The sequence below is a fragment of the Aphelocoma coerulescens genome, chromosome 3 (genome assembly GCF_041296385.1).
Source record: "Aphelocoma coerulescens isolate FSJ_1873_10779 chromosome 3, UR_Acoe_1.0, whole genome shotgun sequence".
Taxonomy (NCBI): Eukaryota; Metazoa; Chordata; class Aves; order Passeriformes; family Corvidae; genus Aphelocoma; species Aphelocoma coerulescens.
The window spans coordinates 115,643,318-115,666,572 of NC_091016.1; the positions used below are offsets into that span (position 1 = coordinate 115,643,318).

General features: G+C 43.4%; 1 long non-coding RNA gene across 1 annotated transcript; it reads left to right on the forward strand.

Moving 5' to 3' along the window:
- Positions 1 to 10,526: 10,526 nt before the first annotated feature.
- Positions 10,527 to 14,662, forward strand: LOC138108675 (uncharacterized). The gene is made up of 3 exons (XR_011150051.1): positions 10,527 to 10,675; positions 12,136 to 12,206; positions 12,501 to 14,662. It is a non-coding gene; the product is annotated as an uncharacterized lncRNA (long non-coding RNA).
- Positions 14,663 to 23,255: the final 8,593 nt, after the last annotated feature.

Consider the following 23,255-nt stretch of genomic DNA (forward strand, 5'->3'; position numbering starts at 1 on the left):
TCAGCTTGCATTTAAACATCCCCGAGACCATGAGGTGTTTGGGTTTTTTATGAGGAAGACCTCATTCATTTTTGAACTCATGATTCCCTAGAGAACTGCTTCAGGAGGAAAAAGCTGATCTTATCTATTCCCCTATCATTCAGCTATTGCTACTGAATCAAGCCATTAATACAGCCTGAGGGTCTGGGGTGCACCTGATCAGAAGGGAAGGAGACAACAGATGATTGTAGCAAGAGTTGAGGAAGGGATTTTCTCCACAGGAGAATCCTAAGAGAGAATGGACACATGGAAAGAAGGAAAAGCAAACGTACTGTTCATGTTTAAAAAATAGCTATCAAAGTGTTCTGTAACTTTGATTTCAGGATTTTTTCACAGTCTCTGAGTCCTCCTATTAATATTGCCACCCAGACACCTCCCAGACATTTTAGCCAGCTTATCATGTGTTTATCTTATATTTTCAGTGCTGTTACTCTGATCACAGCTGCCCACACACAAGCAGCATTCTTTTGTATTAAAAGCAGAGGAGGGTTGTCTATTTAGTAGGGGATTTTTTCTGTGTTTTGACAAGAGTGGCAACCTCATCTCCTACCAGTGTCAAAACAGCATAAAAGAGGCCAAAGCAAAGGAAAAGGAAAGCAAAGGGAAGGGAAGTTTTCAGCAGGAAAGTTCTTCAAAAGTATCACAGAGAGTGGCTGAATAATCATCCTCAGCATCTCTGGGTGACTCACACACTGAATTTCAAAACAAAAAAGTCGTGTCCTGTTAATATTAGCATTTCAGTTCCTCAGTCCCCAAAGCTGGGGAACCACAGAGCTGTTCTTCTTCTCAAACCATTTTTCCCTGCATGACTTCTGTGCAGCCCCTCACTATTCCCACTTCTCTGGGCCCTAACAGCAATTTCTGCTTACAGCAGATTTAATTGAGGACTGCATGTTGCTGGCTATTTAGTTGGCTGTAGCTATAATTAGACAGCTGACAAAGACTGGCTGGTTGTGGGTTCTTTTTTTCTGTGATTACATATCATAGTTGGTCTGTGTGCAAGACAAAAGATGATTTTTCTTCTTTGTCACTCCCCAAACTCCTCAAGGGAGTTGATAAGAGTACTGGCTGCTTTCTGCCACTTACCTCACTACTAGCAAGAGGACATTGTCATCATTTCTAAGCTAATAAGTGTGTTGAAGTGACATAAAAAGGAATTCAGTCAGTTGCCTGCCTATGCCAGCACTTTTTCCTCTCTTTGCAGAAGTGCTAAGGTTTTGGGTTTTTTTGGGGGGAGAGGGAATATAAACAAATATTTTAATTTTTAAATGCAGTGTTTCATGAAAATAGTTGGTTGAACTGCACGTCCCAGTGCACTGTGATGTCCTCACACAGCAAAGGGAAGCAGTGAAAGGTGGCAATTCTGTGACTACAACAGAACAGAGATGGGGTCAGGCCCATATGAGAAAGTGTGGACGTGAAGATGGCCTGACATAGAACTTTCTAATAATATTTTTCACCTGAAATATTTCTTGGTTTTACTCAAATTTTTCTATTTTTCATGCAGAAGGCTCAATCTTCCCATGAAATTAGAGCCTTTTAAGGAAAGAGTCAATGAAAATGTTTTTAAACATAATGTGCTAGTAGAACACTTGTTAGTTTATTAAAATAAACACATTATCTTTAGTAATCACTCACAGTAAAAGCCTAGACTCAAAGTCAAGCCAGAACATATATTTTGAGTGAGAAGACAGCATTTCCAAGACAGTTACTTTTCTAATAATAGTTCAAGACCCTACCAGCAACAATAAAACTATCTGTAAAACTACATAGAGCCATTCTTCATGTCCAGTTCACTGAGATGAGCAAGCACAGTATTATTACCAAGATAAATGGGTAAAACAAATTCCTGAAAAATAGAGACCAATTTAAAAAAAAAAAAAAATCAAGGAAAGACTTTTGATCCCTAGTCTGTGAAATCTCTCAGTGAAGGCAATGGAAATTGTACTTGTCTAAGGACAAGGTTTCTACCTTACCAAAAAAGGCCATAAACACAGAAAAGTCAGGTGACATATACTGGCACTCCTCATAACCTTAATTTGCTGTGGATAACACCACATCTCTCCAACCAGAACCTGTCCAGAAAAATATGGACTTTTTATCCCAAGAGAAGCAGAAACCTCCTGTAAGCTTCACTCTCAAACATACAGAATGGAAAGGTAGCCCCTCTGTGGACACTGGCCAGAAATGGTACTGCTAACACTGGGCACTACTTCATGACATCAGACAGATGCAGGAGTGGAAGCAAAGCCTATGAGGCTGCAAGCAAAGTTCCATCCTAACGATGCTGTGACCAACCCAACTCCAGCTGCTACACATTTTCTATCAGGTTGCTTCTGGCAAGCGAACAACCAAAAGCAAGTTATTCATTTTAGCAGCTACCTCCAATTTCTACCTTTCTTCCTCTGTCAAGAATGTCCTGGCTATGTTAGATACCACACGAACAGCTTTCCCACTGTCTCTCCTGCTTCCTTCCACTGTTCCATAATTCAGCACAGCACCTTGTAACGCTCAGAAATTATACCCCAGGGTATCATTCCTAACACCTTCCCAGTCCCCCCCAACAGCTGCCCCCACTTGCCTTTTGGGCCGACCTCCTCACAAGTCAAGCGGGTTGGTAAAAATAGTTCTCCCTGTCTGCCCCACTTCTGATTCATGGTCCACTTAGGTAACGTCTCTTTCAGCTACATGGAATGGCTGGGGCCTCCTGGACCCCAGGGACATTACATCCCCATAAATAAGGAGATTTATTTACATATATAAATCAAGAGACAATGTTTAGAACATGCTACAGGGAAACAGTAAAATGCAAGGAGAAGGAAAGAAGAATAATCAAAAGTCGAGGATTCTGGCCAAATTCTTCTTAAAATAGCTCTTCCAAGACATAGTGAACATTGTATCAAACTCACACAGGATCTTTGCTTCTTCATGACTCATTTCACTTGAGCTGGAGAGTAACAATTTCCTCCCTAGCCACCGACTCACATGGCTAAGACTAGGTAGATAGAGCTCAACCTGTTGTGATTGATCAGGCCCCTCTTTAGGGTAAACGATGCATTTCATCAAATGCTACCATACATCAAGATGTCAGCATCCAGAAAATCGTCCTCTTTAACACACACTAAGCCCCTGCACACCCACACACACCCGTGCACACCCAGCCCGGTGGTCAGATCATCACCTGCTAGTGTTAACATGCACACAAGCAATTACAGAGCAGACATCTGTTCAGGATGTTGCTCACTGGATCAGCATCTTTGCACTGAGATGGCTGCAAGCCTCTGAAGCATTTATGTTCTGACTCTGTGCTGTCTACTAGTGCGGGATGGTTTGTCTGTAAATGTCCCTCATGTTGGCACAGCATGCGTTGGTGTGAATTATTCTGGTTCTGGTTCAGAGCTAAAGCAATGATCCTAATGGGGGAAAGTCAGCCTTGTGCAGACAAGATGAAGACCACTTCTTTCAATTATCACTAAGTGGAAATTATGGAGTCCTGGGTGGAAGAAGGTTTTGCAAATTTTCCTATAAACAAAAAATAAACAGTGTCAATAACCTGTTCTGTTTGACAAGATAGGCACCATCTCAGGGAAATCAAATAATGATTTGGAAATTAAAAACAAAACACAGGTCAGTTACAGGGTCTCATCTCAATTATACTAAAGTTTTAAAATATTCCTCAGAATGAATGCCAAAGCAAAGTTTGAGTTTTCACTGTGATTTCTGAATACAGACTGACGCAACTCACTCTGAGGGCATTGGTAATATCTTGAGATTGGCCTCGAGGGTAATTAAAAATTAAACTGGACAGTGGTTGCCAAGAGGTGGTAAATGCCCTTGCCAAGTCCCTGGTCCTCTGTCCTGGTATGTTGGTAGCAGAGGTGCACAGCCCCTGGCCATGACACTGCAGAGGTCATCATGCCCTGACTTCTGCACCTCTGCACCATCACACAAGTGACAAGTCTTCCTGTGCCCGTCAGCTATAAAAAAAAAAAAAGCAAAAATATATTTGAAATCCATGTGAACTAGACATTACTCTGGAATTCACCATGCCTGACCTCAGGTGTCCATGAATAACCCATGGGTATCCCAGCATCTTCATACATAGAGCCTAATGGCCCCTTCTCTTGTGGGCTGAGCCAGGCAGAGCAGTGTGATTTTCAGGATGGGCTATGCCACATATTGAACTTGGAGCCCTTCTCTGTGCCGCTGTCACCAAATATTGCAAATAAGGGGAGAGATTGGGAGGAGAAAGAGAGAGAGAGAGAGAGAGAGAGAACAAGCACGTGTATCTAATACACACACAACAAATTTAAACTGCACAGTTGTCTAATGTTGCCCACACCAGCAGCTGGAGCCCATGCACTGGAGCTGGACACAGCAGAGGCTGCAGCACAGCCACAGCGCCACAGCCACAGCACCTCAGTGCCAGGTGGGAGAGCAGCACACATGGCACCCACGGGGGCACCCACTCAGCCCCAGGCCACCACGGGGATCAGGCTGATCCCAGGTTCTTGGAGGCATTGAGCTAACAATGGACAGTGCCCTCGGGACGTGTGTTTGCTCCATGCTGAGGTGGAGGCGAAGTGGGGAGCCAGTGCCAAGGCAGCTGAGCCAGCTGCCACAGGGCACCCGGGCTCCTGCTCACATTCAGTGCCTGTGCTATATTCTTATCCTGAGCAGGTGTTCCAGGCCTCCTCTCCCTGGACATGGTGCTATATTCTTATCCTGAGCAGATATTCCATGCCTTCTCTCCTCGGACACGGTGCAGCAGTGGCTGAGCTCGCTGGGCTGCGGTGGAGCTGGGAGCAGGACGGGAGGAGGGAGGCATGGCCAACACTTCATTCAGTGATTGCAGCCCTCCTCCAAGGCTCAGACTTTGAAACAAGACATTGGCAGGACTGCTCAGAGAAATGATTTCATCCATGTATGAATTAAGCCAAAGAACACAGTACTTGTCCCTTTGGTGTTTATTTTAAAATAATTATTACATGTTCCCTTTTCTTTCAGGAACATTAAACACAATGCTGCACATGATTTTGTTCAGGAGGGCTGCAGATGGCTGAGATGGGGGAAAGTCAGTGGCAAGTACTGACATATGCACTATGGCAAGCACTCAAAAATGAACTCCTCATTCCCTTCAGCCTGAGGAATGCTGAATTCTGATACCATTTTGGGGGAAATGAAGATCAATAATAGCTAGCAGATTTATTTGGTTGTTGATTTTTCTAGTGCTGGGCCATCAGTCCTGTTGTATTTTTACTCTTTAAATCGAGAGCAGACCTTTGCAACCAAGTGCCAGCACCTGGTAGCAAGAAAGGCTTTCCTCAAGCAGCTGTCCTCAGAAAAACATGCCATGGTTTGAAAACGTGGTTGCAAAATGTTGACAATGTGCACAGGAGTTATTAATGTTTGCAAGAAAATGTGCTGCTTCATCTCCATTATGGTCATTAAGCACAGCTGTGGTTTTGCAAGCAAAGAATTCTGCACTCATTCTTAGAGCTGAGATTTGGATTTCAGAAGCAGAGACACAGGTAGTTCCTAGAATTCCTCTCCCAGCTACAACACAAACATATATAGATACTGGAAAAAGACTTCTCTTTATCTTAATGGACCTAGCACACAGATTGCAGAAGGAATTTAAAATAGGGGTTTGATGTCAGATGTTTCACAAGGACCATGTTTCTCACAGTGAAAAGGGAATATATACATATATATATATAATTTATTTTTTTTAAAGGGAGACAATACACTGTCCAGGAAAACAAAGCAAGCCAGCCAGCTCTACAACCATTTGACTGGGAGACAGCTCCAGAGTCATTCCAGTACTGGCAGTACAGCTAAGCCAAAGTTCTCCTATAAGCCAGATGACACACTTGGAAAAATATATTCCAGAGCTTGTTATCCATCCTGTGCACCTGCCAAATTTGCCCATATGGGACCACAGGTGTTGGCTCAACCCAAGGAGGAAATGGATGAGAAAAGGCAGCAAGATGAAGAGTATCAATATCTCAAGCAGTGAGTATCATCAAGCCAGTGCTGAAGTTGCTAGAAGCCAATTTCTGATGAAAGGATTGTGATGTTTAGAATGTCCAGTCCAAGGAAGAGGGTGCTTTTAGATACCTGCATGGGCAGATATTTAAAAGGCCAACATATAAAATGCCAATCCAGCTTGGGATGCTCCATTTTCACACATGCATGCACACAATAGTTGTCAAACATTTGTGGGCACAGGTGCTGGAAAGCACAGCCTTCAGCTTTGGTGGCACAGGACCTCTTTTGGCAGTTGACCATTAAGTGGTTCCCCAAGCACTGTTAACATAACTCTCTTTACAGTGGTGTGAACACTCTCTTTACAGTGACCAATGCATTCACCCCAAATTCCAAGCTGCCCCTGTCTGGAAGTTGTATCTCTGTGCTAGTGTAGCAGGGTACCCAAATGAAACACCACCCTGGAAAGCAGGATATATTATCCAGAGAGCACTGCAGTATTAGCATGGCTGTGTGGCTTCTGGAGCCGAGACCAAAGGGGCTGAGGGCTCTCTGAACCACGCAGATGTAACCAGGGAGGAATTTGCTTAGCACCTGCACAGGTCTGATCTTTCTTCCAGGAGAGTGAACTAAAGCAGAGTTGTCCTTGACTAAGTGTAACATACCTGACTTTCAGTTCCAAAGGCTGGCCCCCGGCTGCTGGCTTCAGATGAGTCAAATCCTGAGCAGCGCACGGATCGGCACTATATTTGTCATTGGGAAAAAGCATGGGAATTTTAGCATCAAAGGTACAAAAGCTCAGCACTTGAACAGGAACAGCATCTCTTACATTACCAGCTTGAGCCATCCAAAAGTTGCAGACAGGTTCCCATACTCATGAACTTGTCCTTAGCTAAAAATCACACCACAAGATATGATTTTAATAACACATTTGGGGTTGATTGCAGTTGCTGTCTAGGGTTTTTTTTTTTTTTACCACTGGGGTCTACTTCCAAACACTTCCACAACAGGAAGGCTCAGAATGTGTTATTTTATGCTATTTTTCAAATGAAAGCTGAGGTTCTATGCAGTCATCTTAACTCCAGGAGCTGTGTTTTTTAAGGCACACACCAAATGTCAAGGGACTCACAATAAAATCTCAAGAATTGGCAAGATTGCCTTTGCTGGCTTTGGGGAATGAGCAGGTTGTTGTTGGAGCCACACATTAGAGGGAGACACACTCACATGTTCTTAACCAGTAAACCGTGCACCGAGGTATAATGGCAATCCGCCCAGCACTGACATGGAGCAACAAGAACAGGATGCACAAAATTCCCAGGCCTCTTAAGCTAATAGAGAAGCTTTGTTAGTTTCACTAACAAGGGAACCAATGACATAACCTGTCATAAACATGTTGGGGCCATTATATACACAGACATGAGATATATTTAAACTATAAAACCCATTTAATAACCAAAAAGACAGCTGTGTAATCTGCACATTACACTCACAAAAAGGAAATAAAAGTAAAATGAACTGGAACATGTGTGTCTGGAGAGAAAAGGGGTGAGAGAGGACTGAAGACTGCTCAGAGGAATCTAGGACCTACTTTAGCAGGAATGCCCTTCTATCCTCCAGTCTCTCTTGCTCTGTACAAACCCTATTTTTACAGGTTTTTTTGATTTTTTTTAAATAGAATTGCACGTACACTAACAATGGGACAATTTTCAAGTACGGGGAGCTGGGAGCAGGACTTTATCTTCTCTATTGACGGGGGAAAACAAATGTGTGCTCTTCTCTGTGTCCAAACGATCTGACTAACATCACTCAGGATCGAGACAAAGTCCAAGGAACACAGTGAACTAGCCCTTAACTTTCTTGCATTGACGTGCAAACACTGAGACACAATATGGCAGAAAAGAAAGGGACCTGCTCTCTTCATCTATCTCTGCCTTTTGTCTTAAAGGCATTGTAGATTTATGTGCAACAGGAAAACTGACTGAAGCGTATTTAACTAGGACTATGCTCACAATGTATTTGGGGTATGGAGGTTTTTATAAATCATATCACTTATGTTTTGCCATCTCTATGAAGGACAGGTTTAGCTCTATAATAACTCACTGAGGTTTTGTCAGGATCAATTTACATTTGTCAGATGCTCTGCAGTCTTCAAACAAAAGCCATAAAAAACAGCACTGCACCAGTATTTCATCTTTTTAAAGGTTATGATTTATAGCCCAGAAGAAGAGGCAGTGGAGAGGTGTATTTCTCTCCCAGCTGCAAGCACTGATCTTCTCAAGAGAGGAACCAATGTACAAAACTCTGCAACATGTATCCTTAATACTAAAATAGAGATCAAAAAAACCCTCCAAGGTGCCTAAATGTCTGTATCTAATTTATGGGTGATTTACAATGGAAATAGATGATTTAAAAATGTATACAAATTGTATCCTTGCACATCAGGGCAGATAGATAGTTTAACTACAAAATAATGAACATGAAGTGTCTCTTGTGAGCTGCCAGGTAGACATTTTGATTGCCCAGATTTCATTAAACTCAAACCAGAGAGAGCTTGAAGTCTTCCAAACATTCTTTAACTCTATCAAGTGTGTCGGTGCTCTACAGCCGATGACAATATATTTCACCAGAGTTGCCAAAAAATTGTTTAATTTTAAGCAATGCCTGTATTGCATTACTTTTACAAGTTGAGCCAGTGTGTAGGGCACGATCAGCTCCATAGCAGAATAAACCCATTGCCAATGTTTTCTTTGCATCCATAAAACAAATTTCACACAGCCGTTCCTTAACCAAGGAGAAAGACAACAAAAACAACAATAGAACCCCTGTCATGTCCTTGTCTCCTCTAGCCCTCAAGTCAGCATTGCTTTTCCCAACTTTGCCAATCAGACTCAAGCAAGTGAAGAGTTACAGAGAATGTCTGTGCTGCCAAGAGCTATTTCCAGTGGACTTTGATCAAATGATGCTGTAATCCCTAATGGGAAGCATACTTCATTTATAAGGTATTCTTTGGTGTCATTCCCAAGGAGCAGGCATATGAGTTTTTGAGCAGCAAAGCTCTTTCCCTGCAGAAAGTTTGTGTGAGGGTAGCACTGCCATATCCAGTGTAGGTGTCCAGGCCCGCCCAGGCCAGTGGGATTTCATCGTTAGCCATTGGTACAGTCAGAAAAGGCCAAGGGGGTCAGAGACAAGACTGAGCTCTGGAATTCCCTCAGCCACAGACCTTTACCCAGCAGCAAACACACAGCAGTGCGCTCTGATTTGATCTTTTCAGTGAGGAACACGACAGCAGGCTGTTCTGACATTTGCACTTTCATGCAACTTTGTTGAACTTAAGAGACTCGGGTTGTTCAGAACAGTGTTTTATTTTCCCTGAAGGTTTATTCCAAGACCAAGGACAATTAGCTCACATTTTAACAAGGAAGCAATTAAAATGCAGGATGTTCATAAAATTGATTTATCGTGCTATTAAATTAGGATGAAAATCATCAAAGTTCATAATAGCCAAAGAAAAATAAATATAAATAATCTTCATACTCAGTTTGTCCCCTGATGCTTATCAGCCTGAAACACATGTATTTATTCTCCAGTGCTGCTGTGCAATTTTGTCACTGTGTCTGGCCATTTGGAAAACCTACCATTTTCATTCTGTTCTGAATAGCAGCCCTTTAAATTGAAAAGGCTAAGACAGCCCTTATCTGCTTAAAATTTCCTCAAAAAATAGGTCAGGCTTCTACAGTTAAAAGGCGTTTTGGGCACCCCAGCCAAACCTACTGGAGTCAGGTGTACCATTGGACACAAGAAGAGCCCCTTGTCACCCAAAACCCTCTGCTTCTTCCATCTATCCATTTGTCTATGAATTTACAAAAAAAGCCTGCTCTCATAACTAATAAAAAATCTATTCTTTTTTATGTGCCTTCACTTTTTCGTTAGGTTTTTTCCACTGTTTTTACATTCAAACCAAAAAAATTAAGATATTTTTTCTGAAATAGAAGTTTCAAACCAATACACTTTGCTCCCATTTTCTTCTCTAGCATATTTGGAAATTGCAAAGATATCTATTTATTATGAGATAGAAATATGTTAATAAGTCCTCAAGAAAAGAAAAAGCAATGAGAATATGTCCCAGTAGTAGCAGTATAGAACCAGAGAGGAGTCTTTCTACTACTGGCTGCCTCTGTGATACTGAGAAGAAAAGTTATCTGTGCCTTTGTTTTGTCGGTGAAATTACAACATATTAACTCCTTTGTAAGACTTTTGTCTGAAAAACATTTGGGCACTTCTATAAAGAAGCATTATGTTCCTTTCAGGCAAGGTTTCCCAAGAAATCAGGGTTTCCCTTCCATACCAATACACAGAAGCCCCTTGTAGCAGCTTTCTGCTCTTTATTAGCATCTTTCATAAGAATCCTTCTGGCACCTCACTGCCAGCCCCTCAGATTCTGACCAGAGAGCAGGTTCAAAGTCTGGCAGAAGCTGCATCCCTGTAAAGGTCCAGTTTGCACAATGTTTAGGCAGCCTGCCGTGCTATCAGAGGCTGTGAGCCTGCTGGTCCTTCCTGAGGTTACAAAGTGATGAGAAGATACACCTAAGAATTGAAAATGAGGCCTCCTGAGCAGTAAAATCATCAGGAAAAATCTATCCCTCAGTAGGTAAGAGCCAGTTCAGATAACCTGCCTTCCTATCCTAAATTTGAAGCACGTGGGAAATTGAGCGCCTTACTTATTAATAGCTGGAAAGATTCTTGGTTTAGATGTCTGAATTCCATGTCAACAACAGAGTTCCTTATAGATTTAATTTAAGGGAATTGTTCATCTACTAGCTACATGTTAAATTGATTTGCTGAATAGGGACCTGTGTTTTAAAGTCATAAGAAATTTCTGTTACTGTGGACACTGTTTCCCTTACTTTAACTTGGTAAACACTTATTTATTAAAATTTGGATTATGCAATTTGCAAGTAACTTTCATAGGTTCCTTAAGAAGGCTCCTTCATGACTTGGAAAGCATCATGCATTATCACATCAATGCAAAGGGAGCTAATAAGAGCTTAAGTACATCTGTTTTCTAGAAAGTAAAATCAAAAAAAAAAAAAAAAAAAGTGTATCCATTCCCCATTTCCTTAGCAAATCATCCTTACTTTTTTTGAAAAAGGGAAGCATTAAATGCTCTGTCTCCATGATGAGTTCTAAATAGATATTTTCAGTGAATTATCCTGATTGAGTTGCCTGTCAAGATAATGGTATAAATTGCTCCTTCAATCTACATTTACAAACTGATTTGAACAGCCTCAGTAAAGACTCAGACAAAAAGTAACAAAAGTTAAAGGAATCTGATGTAAATCAACAATGAGATTAGTGTTCAGATCTCCTCTCACAGACAGGCTGTGCTGCAGCTGAACAGACTCATGTTACAGTTTCTTTTCTGTTTTGCTTTAGTTGCCTTATTTCATCTCTGTTTAAATTTTAAAAGTATGAGTGGCAGGCTAGAAAGAGCATTCTGAGCTAGATAAGGAAATATTTCCAGAACATCAGGTACTACATCTTAAAAACTTGCATTCACCAATTGAAGGACTGAATTTTACATGTAGGAGATGCATTCAAATGTTGAAAGAGAAACAAAAAAAGGGATTTTAAGAACTAGAAATTTTCGAGTACTTTACATGTGATATGGGCTTAAAAGGCAGAAGTATTGCAGGTCTTATTAATGAACCTCAATCTCATATAGAAAATGTTATTTTTAGCTTTTCACTTCCCTGCTATAAAAAAAATACATCTTTTACTGTGTTTAGTTTAATTTAAATAACTTGATCATTAGAGTGATCCCCGTTTTATTTTGTTTGTAGTTCAGAGGCTTTAGGTGCTCTAGTAACTTTTAACAGCATGTTCCAATACTGTTTTACCTTCTCAATTACTTTACAGACATTAATAGAAGAAAAAGGAGTAATGATAATTGGATATAAATTTGCAGTATTCATGTTCTGAAAAATGATTAGAAGCCTTGAAAAATGTTGACATACCTCACTGTTCTGTTTTGCTCTGGTTTAAATATCAGTGTATTTATTAAAGCTGGTTGGAAAATTTAATCACATATAATATTTTCTTTTTCATCAGATGTGAATTCTTTCCAGGTTTTTCAAGACTCTCATTTTTCTATACATCTCAGAAAATCTGTATTAAATGAGGTAGGATTTATTCCAAGTTATCCAGTGCATATCTTCAAAGAAGTACGTTATGCATATATCTTTTAAAATAACTTATTATGTAAATAGTCATTAATACAGAATAGCTGGGGAAAGATTACTTCAAAAAATGTTGGTCTTTTAAAATGCTATGTGAGAGAGATTTAATGAACATAGTGAATATCCTGAGTTATAGTTCTATAGTTTGTGTAGTATTTTATATTCATCAGATTTAACTCCTGAGGTTATTTTCTATGGTTTTTTTCATGGATATATGTTATCTGTTGTTTTCCACAGCCAGAAACTAATTCCTGAAGGGCAAGATTTTTTTCTTCTTGAACTTGTTGTGTGCTGCATGATTCTCCACTGCAAATAACTCATACATGTAGTGGAGAACCATGCACGTGTGGATGCTCAGACTCTGATCTCACAGCTCTGGGCACAGAGGACAGACGGCTGCAGCCACCCGCGGCTCCGGCACAGGACCCACTCACGGAGCTGCTGCAGGAGCAGGACCAGCTCCATCACCTTCAACAAGGTCAAGGTCAGGGGGAGTTTTGGGTGCAAGGACTTCAGCAATAACCTCACAGGTGGTTCTTAGACATTAATAGCTGAGGGTATCCCCTCCTTCCCCCAGCTTTAGGGATATAACTGAGGCTAGTTTGGAGCCCAGTCATTGTAAATTCCCAGTATGGTCCTGGAAGAAAGACAGGCTTCGTCTCCACTTGCAGAGCACAGCTAAGACTGGACACGATGTCTGGAGAAGCTGACCTCTGTCTGTTGACTGCTGTGGGAGTGCGACCTGAGGAGATGCTTACTTAGGCACTTCCAGAAATTTCCTACAGCTCGGCAGAATGGATCCAGGAATAGAAGTACTGCAAGAAAAGTGGCACAGCTGGGTCATGGATTTTGCCAAAGATGCTTATTATAGGAGTGTTTATATAATTTAAGCTTGGAATGAAATCCTGCTAGACATACACTCCATTATTTTTTTTACCCTCTGAGCAGATCTCCCATCAATCTCTGTGGTGGTAACCCAAGGTAAAACCTTGGTTTGTAAACACACAGAGGTTGAAGTACACGAGCAGTCCTTCTGAAGTCAAGGACCTGGCTTTTTCAAGAGGGATTACTTGGCATGTGTGTAATGTGCAGGACTTCAAAATGGTGATGCCCAAGCAAAGGCCAAAGGCTTTCAAAAGAGAGAGGCAGGAGGCAGAAGCAGTTCGGTTCCTTTCAGTGAGAGGAGAGACAAATGATTGCAATTGCTGCTTGAAACTGTTCTTGCTACCCAGGAAGCTGCCAACTGCCTGCCATTGCCTGAAGCTGCCCAAATTCAAGGAACAGGGGAGAACATGGCCAGTCATTATAGTGATTTCTTCCTTGCCAAGGGAACTGAACTACTACAGCTTCATGTGGGTTCACACCAGAAGAGACAATATTCCCAAACTCCTCAAAAAAATTGCTCTGAATTGCTATTACATCAGTGGGAGTTTCATTTTTGAGCCTTAATATTCTTCAAATACAAAAGGGTTTGTGCCATGTAGAAATTATACTATCAATGCACTTTTCTGGCAGTAAAAAGATATGTTTGTCACTTCTTTGCATCTCCTTCATTCTAAAATATGACTGGGGCCACGGGGACAGATTGCATTTCAAGGGTACCATTACCTTTTGGCAGCAAGTAAAGCTTGCTAAACCCACCTTCCTCTAGCCTGAGGAAGGACACTCAGTTTGAGAAGTATGTTCCTCATCAGGCCGCTGGGGGGGTTGTTAAGTGGTAAAACCAAACAATCCTTTTTCATGTAGGCTGTGCTGAAAAGTGACTTTCCTTTTATAAAATGGGCCCTAGTCTCTCTCAGCCACGTCTGGTTTATGTCCATGATCCTTGCAGGGGAGGGAAGGGAGTAAAAGTGATTCAGCGCTTGGAGGCTCATCCAAGACTCTGCACAGCTTGGATCACTGTCATGTTGGGAGGTAGGAGGATGACAGGAGAATCTGCTAGCAGAATGCCTCAGATTGTTTGTCCTTGCACTTAATCCACTTTATATTTCCTCTCATGCCAACACTAGCAGCAACCAGCAGCTTTGAAACACTGGAGGTTTTGTGTAGCTCTTGATCATTGTTTTGCTTCAATTTTTCCTTTCAGTGTTGCACTTATTTTTTCTCTTTTGTGATATATGTGGTGGTTATGAACGGTGTGCCTGTGAAAACAATACTGACAAAAGGTTCTATTCGGTTCACCCAGGAATACAACAGGAATTATGCTGAAGGTATCCAGCTATTGTAAAGTCATGGAATAAATTAGGTTGGAAGACACCTCTGGAAGTCATCTGGTCAAAACTTGTACTCAGAACTTCAAAATTACTTCAGATTGCTCTGGGCTTTGTTCAGTCATATTTTGAAAATCTTCAAGGATGGAGACTGCACAGCCTCTCTGGGCAATCATGCCAGTGGTTAACCACTGATTGTGAATGCTTTTTCCTTATATTCAGTCAGTATTTCCCTTCCTGCAGATTGTGATTATTGCCTTCTGTACTTTTGCTATGAACATCTGAGAAGAGTTCAGTTCTATCTTCTCTGCAGCCCTCCTTTAGGCAGCTGGACACAACAGTGAGTAGATGTTCCTCATGCTGAGAGAACCCAGATGTCTTGACCTCTCCTCCTATCTCAAGGAATCACCAGTTCCCTCAGCCTGCTGGCTACACTTTGGCTAATACAGCCTAGGGCACATTAGCCTCGCTGGCACAGGAGCCCGTTGGGGAGTTCTGTCCCATTTGGTGTCCACCAGGACCCCTACCTACATCCTTTGTTGCAAAGCTTCTTCCCAGCACTCAGTCACTCCTCAGCCAGCGGTGGTGCATGGGGTTGCTCCATCCCAGGTTCAGGACCTCACATTCTTTTTTGTTGAGCTTTCTGAGGCCCCTTTCCCCAGCTTGTCATGTCTCTCTAGATAGCAGCGAAACCTCCAGCATGCTCAGTGCTCCAATCAGTTGGCATTATCCACGGAGGTGCCTGCCAGCATCACCTGGGGCAGTGGTGAAGGTGTTTGACACCATCCATCGCAGTACCACAGCTGAGAGACACCACTCAGCACTGACCACCAGCCAGACCCCAGCTCACTAACCACTCACCGCCAACCCAGACAGATTTTCAGCCACCTTTTTATTCCACATCTCCCGAGTTTGGCTACATCACCTCTCTTGCCTGTGGACATTAGTGTTGCTCTGTGGTTGGGGAAGCATTGCGAAAATTCAACCAGAGAGATCAGAGGCAGGAGAGCTGGGCTGTTTCCCAGTCTCTGCTATGTGACCTTCAGTAAGTGGCCCAAGCCACAGAGACCAGATGCTACATGTTGTTTAAATAAGTCAGCCTATACCAAAGATTGTAGATGCAGCTGCATCTGGGGCAAAACTCTGCTTGTGAGACAGCTGAACTAACATCACTGCCAGCAAGAGGAGCTCATGCCCAGAATTAATAAATAAATTTAAATCAAAATAAAATTTTAAAAAATACTTCTGTAAAGACATTCCTCTCTGGCATCTAAATCTTGGCATGATGTTTCAGGCGCAAGCTTAAGTCCTTCTTTCTACAAAATGGTGACAAGATAACCTAAACTCATATGCTGCAAGTGTGCCAGTGGTGCCACTTCAGTGTTGCATGTGAATTAAGAATAAAATATGCAATCAGTTATAAAACTTTTAGTGCCACAAAAATCCCAAAAAATCACAAAAAATGCAAGATGAGTTCAGATGAGGAGCAAGCCATGGTAGTGACTGGATGATCTCTGTGAAGGCTGCAGCATGCAGGTATATTCACAACCTGCTGTATTTTGAGCACGAAATAATACTGGATCAGCAGAAATTCACGTCCAGTGTCAAGATGCACAAAACTTGAATAATTTTAGACAGCTCCCTGGGATGACACACAGGCTACACAGGAGCCAAACTGATTAAAGCAGAGGTAGGATCAGAAATCATCTGCAGAAAGAGAGGCAAAAGCCTCCCAGCCACTCTATTGCCAAAAAGGGCCTTTTTCTCACCACATAAAGTCTCCGGATCATTGCCATCATTTCACATTAGGATTCAGGGAGGGGGCCAGGCACGTTTGTGCATGGCTTGCTATCATGCATCCTTCTTTGCACATGTTTTCTTCACACATTGGTAACACAGGGGAACATCCCAAACAGGGACAGCACATAGTACCTGTGACTAGGCAACAGCCCTTCTCTAAGCCTCCCTCCACCTTACTGGCCTGCTTTCCTGACACCAGGAACTCTGGGTTCAGCCTGAAACTCCATGTAGGTGTGTTGAATGAAGCCACAAAGTAAGTTGTATGGATACAACATAGATACAGCTCTGTGTCTGTGGGGCTTCTGCTGGACAAAAAGCTGGACATGACACAAGAGTGCCCTTGCAGCCCAGAAAGCAAATCATGTCCTGGGCTGCATCCAAAGCATTGTGGGCTCCAGGCTGAGGGAAGGGATTCTGCTCCATGATTCTGGTCTCATGAGACCTCACCTGCAGTGCTGCATCCAGCTCTGGGGTCCCCAGCACAAGAAGGATGTGGATGTGTTAGACAGGGTCCAGAGGGGGCCACAAAGGTGATGAGAGAGCTAGAGTACCTCTCCTGTGGAGACAGGCTAAGAGACCTGGAGCAGAGAAGGCTCGGGGGAGGCCTCTAAGCAGGAATGTCTCCAAACAGAAAGAGACCTCCTAGTAGCCTTCCAGTACCTAAAGGGGAAACTTAAACTACTTATAAAAAGAGGGAAAGCAACTTTTTCCACTGGCAGATAGTGATAGGGCAAGACATAATGGTTTTAAACTAAATGAGAGATTTAGATTAGATATTAGGAAGAAATTCTTTATTGTGAGGGTGGTGAGGCACTGGAACAGGTTGTGCACAGGAGCTGTGGATGCCCCAACCCTGGAGGTGTTCAAGATTAGATGGGGCTTTGGGCAACCTGGTCTAGTGGAAGGTGTCCTGGCCCATGGCAGGGGCTTGGAACAGGACGATCTTAAAGGTCCCTTCCAACCCAAACCATTCTGTGATTCTGTGACAGTCAGCACTGTTTGTCCCTGCCTGCAGACACACCTATCCCGAGCAGGGATGCTGTTTGCCCCGAGCAGGCAGGGAATAGGAGCCCCAAGGAGCCCCAAAGATCACTGTGCAGCCCCGGGGAGGCTGGAAAAGGGGGGGACACACTGCTCTGACAGCGGTGCCGGTGGCAGGATCCAGCTCCCTTCCCTTGCCAAGGAAATTTCCTGGGCAAACATCCCGGCACAACATCCATCAATGTGCCCTGAGCCAGAAGCTGACGGCGGCGGGCTGCGGTGCCCGATCCCGGTGCGCCGTCCCGGAGCGGCGCTGAGGGGCGATCCCGATCCCCCCGCTGCCGCCCGCACGGACCGCGCTCTCCGTACGGAGGGGAAGGGAGACACCTAATGGGAACCGGCGCTAAAAGCGGGGCCAGCGGCGTGTAGGGGTTTGGGAGCGGCTGGGCGAGTACCGCTCTGAACACTGCTTCTGCAAAGACATCCAGACGGGTAGGCTGTTGTTCCACCCCCACACCAAAAAAATATTCTGTCTGCAGGTGACAGCAGCATCGTGCACTACATCAGGCTGGATACCTGAGGACAATCGGCATCAAAATTGTTTCCCTCAAGAGAACAAAAGGACACTGCACCTTGCTCTCCCCTTCACTGTGGGCCATGAGCACCAAGTCCTACTGAGAGGTGGGGAAGTCTGACAGGTCCCACAGAACACAAAGACTCAGTTCCTGTAGTGCAGCACTAATTTAATTCCTCGATTTCTGACAGTAGAAAGAGCCATAAGGTACCAGTGATATGAAGCAGTGACCTCATAGATCATCTTCCCAAACAGACCTCCACTCACAGGGAGGCTGAGCCTGGTGAGTTATAGATACTCTCGAGTTACCCAGCAACTAATTAGTAGGATTCCCTGCTAATCCCTTGCAAGGGTCCCTGGCAGCAAGTACTGTTCCCATGTTACAGGTTTTACATCCCCAAGGGGATGAGAGGGGCTGCAGCTCATCAAACTGATGGAAACAGCATCCACCCCCCTGACAGCAACATGACAAGAAGAATTATCCAGTGAGGCCAGGAAGTAGATTACCTCCACAGCCACATAGGCAAGCGTGGAGAACTCACAGAGAAGAGAGCAGCCATGCAAGCCACTGAGTGAAATCAGGAAGAAACCTCACAGATCACTGTTAATGACAGCTGCTCAGCAAGGAACAAAGTGCTTCACACTGGTCATGGGCTGAAGCCCATGGTTGTCCATGCTGGCCATCATCTTAGACAGATGCACAGCATTAGCTTGCCAGGGATTTCAAGCTTCTGTAGTCCTAACCCACGTTGTGGTAACCCGAGATAGGAAATAAAAGCAACTTCTTGCCAGCATTCCTGAATGTGCTTCAGGGTGAAATCTGTCTGCTCCTCTCTGGCCAGGCTATGCCTATAACTGTGTGAGTCTAGGGAAGCACGAGTGGCTTTGTGGTGAAAATGTGACTCAGCAGGTTTTGTGCTCAGCTGGATCCTGGAGGCAGCTGTGGGTGTCTGAGATGGAGGTGAAATACCTCCAACAGGCCGATGACAGCTCCATGGGAGGGGGCTGCCCACTGGTGCAGGTACATGTGGGGGGCAGGATGGGGGATGCCACAGTGCGTGGCAGAGAGAGCAGAGATGCTGTAGAAAGAGATGGAGATTAATAGTACGGGTATTAGGGGTAGTCAGGGAAAAGGGTAAGAGAAAGAAAGGAGCACAGGGCTCCTCTACAGGAGAAGAGGAGAGGGGAAGGACATATATATGTCCCCTTGAGGGGTAGCCAGGAAATTATGCTGATAATAGGTCAATACCTGTTGTGGAACTGACTGCAATAAGCATATCAACAAAATATCTAATTCTTTAATATAATCAACCTTTTTTCTTGGTTCCTGACAGTGAAAGGCATGTCATCCTTAGCACAGGACACCAGAGGTAGCAGCAAGGGGAGACACAGGTCTGAGCTTGGCATGCCCAGGGTTTGGGAAAGATTTATTTGTGTTTAAATCTTACTGAAATAAATGAGATTTAAGCAAGGGCTTAACTACTGCACTCAATAGAGATGTTTTCTCTAATCAGGCCCTTCGTCAAGAAATGTTAATTAGATGTATTTCCTTCTGAAGACACCTGCCTGTGAGGACAACTTGATCATCTCTGAGATGTTCAAATACATTAGTAACAGGGCTCCACAGTCATCTGGGCAGGCAGAGTGCTGAACCTCTCAGATCCCAGTTCTGCTACTGCAGATCATGACAAATAGTGGTTTGTTTTGTTTGGTTTTTTTTTAAATAACCTCCTAAATAACTACTTCAGTCCTGCTAAATGCAGGACTGCTCCTCATGAGAAAGATGACAGTCCAGTCTTGGGATTCCAACTCCTTCATACCAGGACTTAACAGACAGCTCTGAAGACCACCACGGTGCTGGGTGTCACAGGCACTACAGAAACATACAGTGCATGGTCCACCTCCTCCACCTGCACAGAAAAAAGTCGTGTGCCTTCAGCGGAAAATAAACCCATGCAGTCAAATACCAGAGTGAGGTGGGGGAAAAGTCAGACAAATTAAATAGATGGATCAGATTCCAGTATGCCCCAAAGGTCACTCCATGCAGGGTCTGCTGGAGGGAAGGTGGGAGCAGCATCGCTCCTCCACGGAGGGTGCCAAGCTACCAGTCTCTTGATGATTAATCCTGGGGAGCAGGAGGCAGTGGAGAACACCCTGCCAATTGTAAATGTGGTGATGGGGCACTGGGGGCATATATATGCATCATTAGTCATCTGTAAGAATTTTGTTTTTGTAACCTCTGCATTTTTATCTGTCACTTCGAGCAATAAATATGCACTCCCGCCAGTGATTTGACATTACACTTGCTTTGGATGGTTGCCTTTCCCAAATATTAATAGTAACTCATTGTGGACACAGCATTGGTATTTAGTTAGATCAGACCAGTTTCTTTTAAAAAACAACTTTTCGTATAAAGGGAACAGATGTTTTTAATTTACACAAAGAACAAAAACAAAGTTCTATTGTTCAGTTATAGTGAACACAAACATTACAGACACTGAGAAATTAACACCAATTGCATGTTTAAAAAAAAATTAAAAGCCCATCAAGGTACAGGTCTGCCTATTTGTGCTTTTTCCACCACTTTAATGATTTAGTGGCATGCAATGATAGCAACTGTTGCTTTTTGGAATTCACATGCATTTGAGTGTGGCATGTTTTAAAGATAAAAATGGCATAAACACAAAGACAATTTCTAAACACACATTATACAGACAATAATAATAATAATAATTATGATATTTTAATAATAACAGATGAGGAATGTAAACTCTCACAGTCCAGAGCATAAGCCAACTACTTGCTCATGGGGATAGGAAGAAATTGCCTCTTTCAGCTGATTTTTCTGTAGTTGTTCCTTACAGGTATATTTTCCCCTGCACCATCTGCACAGAACAGTAAGGCCTCAACCCTCTGAAACATGACATGTGCATATGAAGACAGACAGACCAGTGGCATCAGTGAGGTTATCTTGTGCCATGGTATGAAGTTCAACCAGAACTGTCTTTAGATGGTATTTTACCCTGGGAATTCAAGAGCCTTTTGAATGCATTTACAAGCTCCTGGTGCATGTGGATGGGAGCAGAGCTCAAGCTTACAACTGTGCCAAGGTGACCAAGCTCATTCCAGAACAACAATGCTACCCTGCAGGTGGAGGCCACTTGCACCTCTCTGTCTCACAGACACCCTGAGAAAATACTTCTCAGAGATAAAGCTTAACACCACTCCCATTTCTCACCTTCTGAACCCACAACCTGGTTATCTAATTCTCAGCTTTCTCCAAGGCATATCTCTTCCCATGGAGAGGCATCTCTTCTAGCATCTCCTCGAAGACTTTCTAGAGGCTGTCTCTAGTTGAAGGCCACATCTTAACTCACCTTCTTGGGCAGCTACTTCTAGTTTTAGAAACACTGACATAACAATATTTCTACCTCTATTTCAGGTTTGCCAGTCCTGCCGTTGCAAGAGGACAAGGAGGGCAGAGATATCTTATATTGGCTTTTCCCAACCCATAGGTATAAGCAAAGATTCTATATAAGCAAAGACTGTTTCTCAGAGAAGCTGTGGATACCCCATCCCTGGAATTGTTCAAGGCCAAGTCAGATGGAGCCCTGAGCAGTTTTATCCAGGGAAAGGTGTCCCTGCCCATGGCAGGGGGGTTGGAACAAGATGATCTTTAAGGTTACTTCCAACCCAAACCGTTCTGTGATTTTATGATTCTATTAATCTGCTTTTGATACGCTAAAACAAGACTTTGCCCCATTCCCTCTCCCATTGCTCACTAGTTTTTTTTTGTCCAATAATCGGTGTCATATTACTCTATCCCACACTCAGACTAAGTATCAGACTATGAGGCTTACTTCAGATCAACACGCAGGACCCAGAGGAAAAGAAAAAACACCAAAAATATCTTTGGACTTTAACCAGTGGTAGAAATAAAGTTATCATTAAAAGACCTGGGACAAAGAAATTCAAAAATCTGTTTCTGTAGTATTCAGCTAACCTGTGGATTTCAGTGCCACAGAACAACAGACACAAACACCATGACTCAAAGGGCTGGAGACTTTTTCCACCACTGAAAGCAAGCCTCACTGGGAGAGGTGCTGCTCCAAGTGGCTGGTTTTAAATCTTCAATCACGTTATATAATACAAAGCCCAGGTCCAGACCCATGCAGGAAAAAAAGAGAAACCAAAACATTACATTCAAACAGTACCTTTCAGCTCAAAAGAACCCAAGCCATGAATCATCCACCACAGAATGCCATCACCTCAACGCTGAAATGCAGCAGCTGTTTATTACCCTGCAAGAACATTAAGATGGGTGCTCTTTTGCAGCCAAAACAGCGAGGAAAACCGAGTAGACAAACATAATAACCTGGAACACACAGGCTTATTCTCCCTACCTTTATAATGAGTACCAGAGGAACTTTAGGGACCACAAGCAGCTGATGCTTCCAGACGCCCAGTGCTAACAATGCTTTCCACAGCACTTAAGCCATCCTTGGAAGCCAAAAGCATTTGACCTGGACATGCTTTGCTTTGCTTTGTTGACAGTGAGGCCAAGAACTGGCTATCGCACACTGACCACAATTTCTATGTCACATCCAAGGTCACCTCTGTCACATTTAGAACCACAATTAATGCCAGAAACATTGTAATCACAATGGTCTGAGTTGTCCAAAGATGCAGAAATTTTCTCAGTGCTTGTGGCAGCTAATTGCAGCTGTGTACCTGCCCTGACAGTTGACTGCTAATTAATAAATTGCGATCACGCTCTCTCAAACATGGCTCCCTCAGACCTTGACTCACAGTATCTCGGGGAGATGCTACATGTCTCTTGGAAGTGCCTTATCAAAATTGGAACTGTTTGCTGTCCAAATACACTGAAGTTTTCACTCAAAATTCAAAATCTCATTGTTACACCACACTCATCACTGTGGTATCTGAGTATGGCCATTTCCAGCAGAATTCCAGCCCCAGCTGGATTCAATGAAGAGTCACTCGGACGCAGAGTTAACACGGGCCAGGATCATGCAGCGAGTCCTGCATGGGCTCATGAGAAGTTGTTGCAGAAGCTGGACTTCAGTTCCCACTGAATGAGAAAGGGTCTTGTGGCCAAAGGACATTAATTAGGAGATTGCTAAAGCCCCGGGGCTTCGCTTCCAGAGCACTCACACAATGTGTGCCACTGTTCCCTGCTGTGCAAAGTGAGCGTGTCTGGCTGGGCAGTGGTGGGGGGTCTGCTGTTACTACACAGGTCCTCTGAGAGGGGAAGAAATCACACTGATTGCACTGTGTCCTGGGAGGGCATTTGTCCGCTGGCTTTTGTTTATCCTACAATGGTGCGAAGTGAGCTGCAAAAGCAATCTCAGTTCTACAGCACAGCTCTGCTCATGCCTGTGAACCAAAGTAAGGTAAGAACGTTTG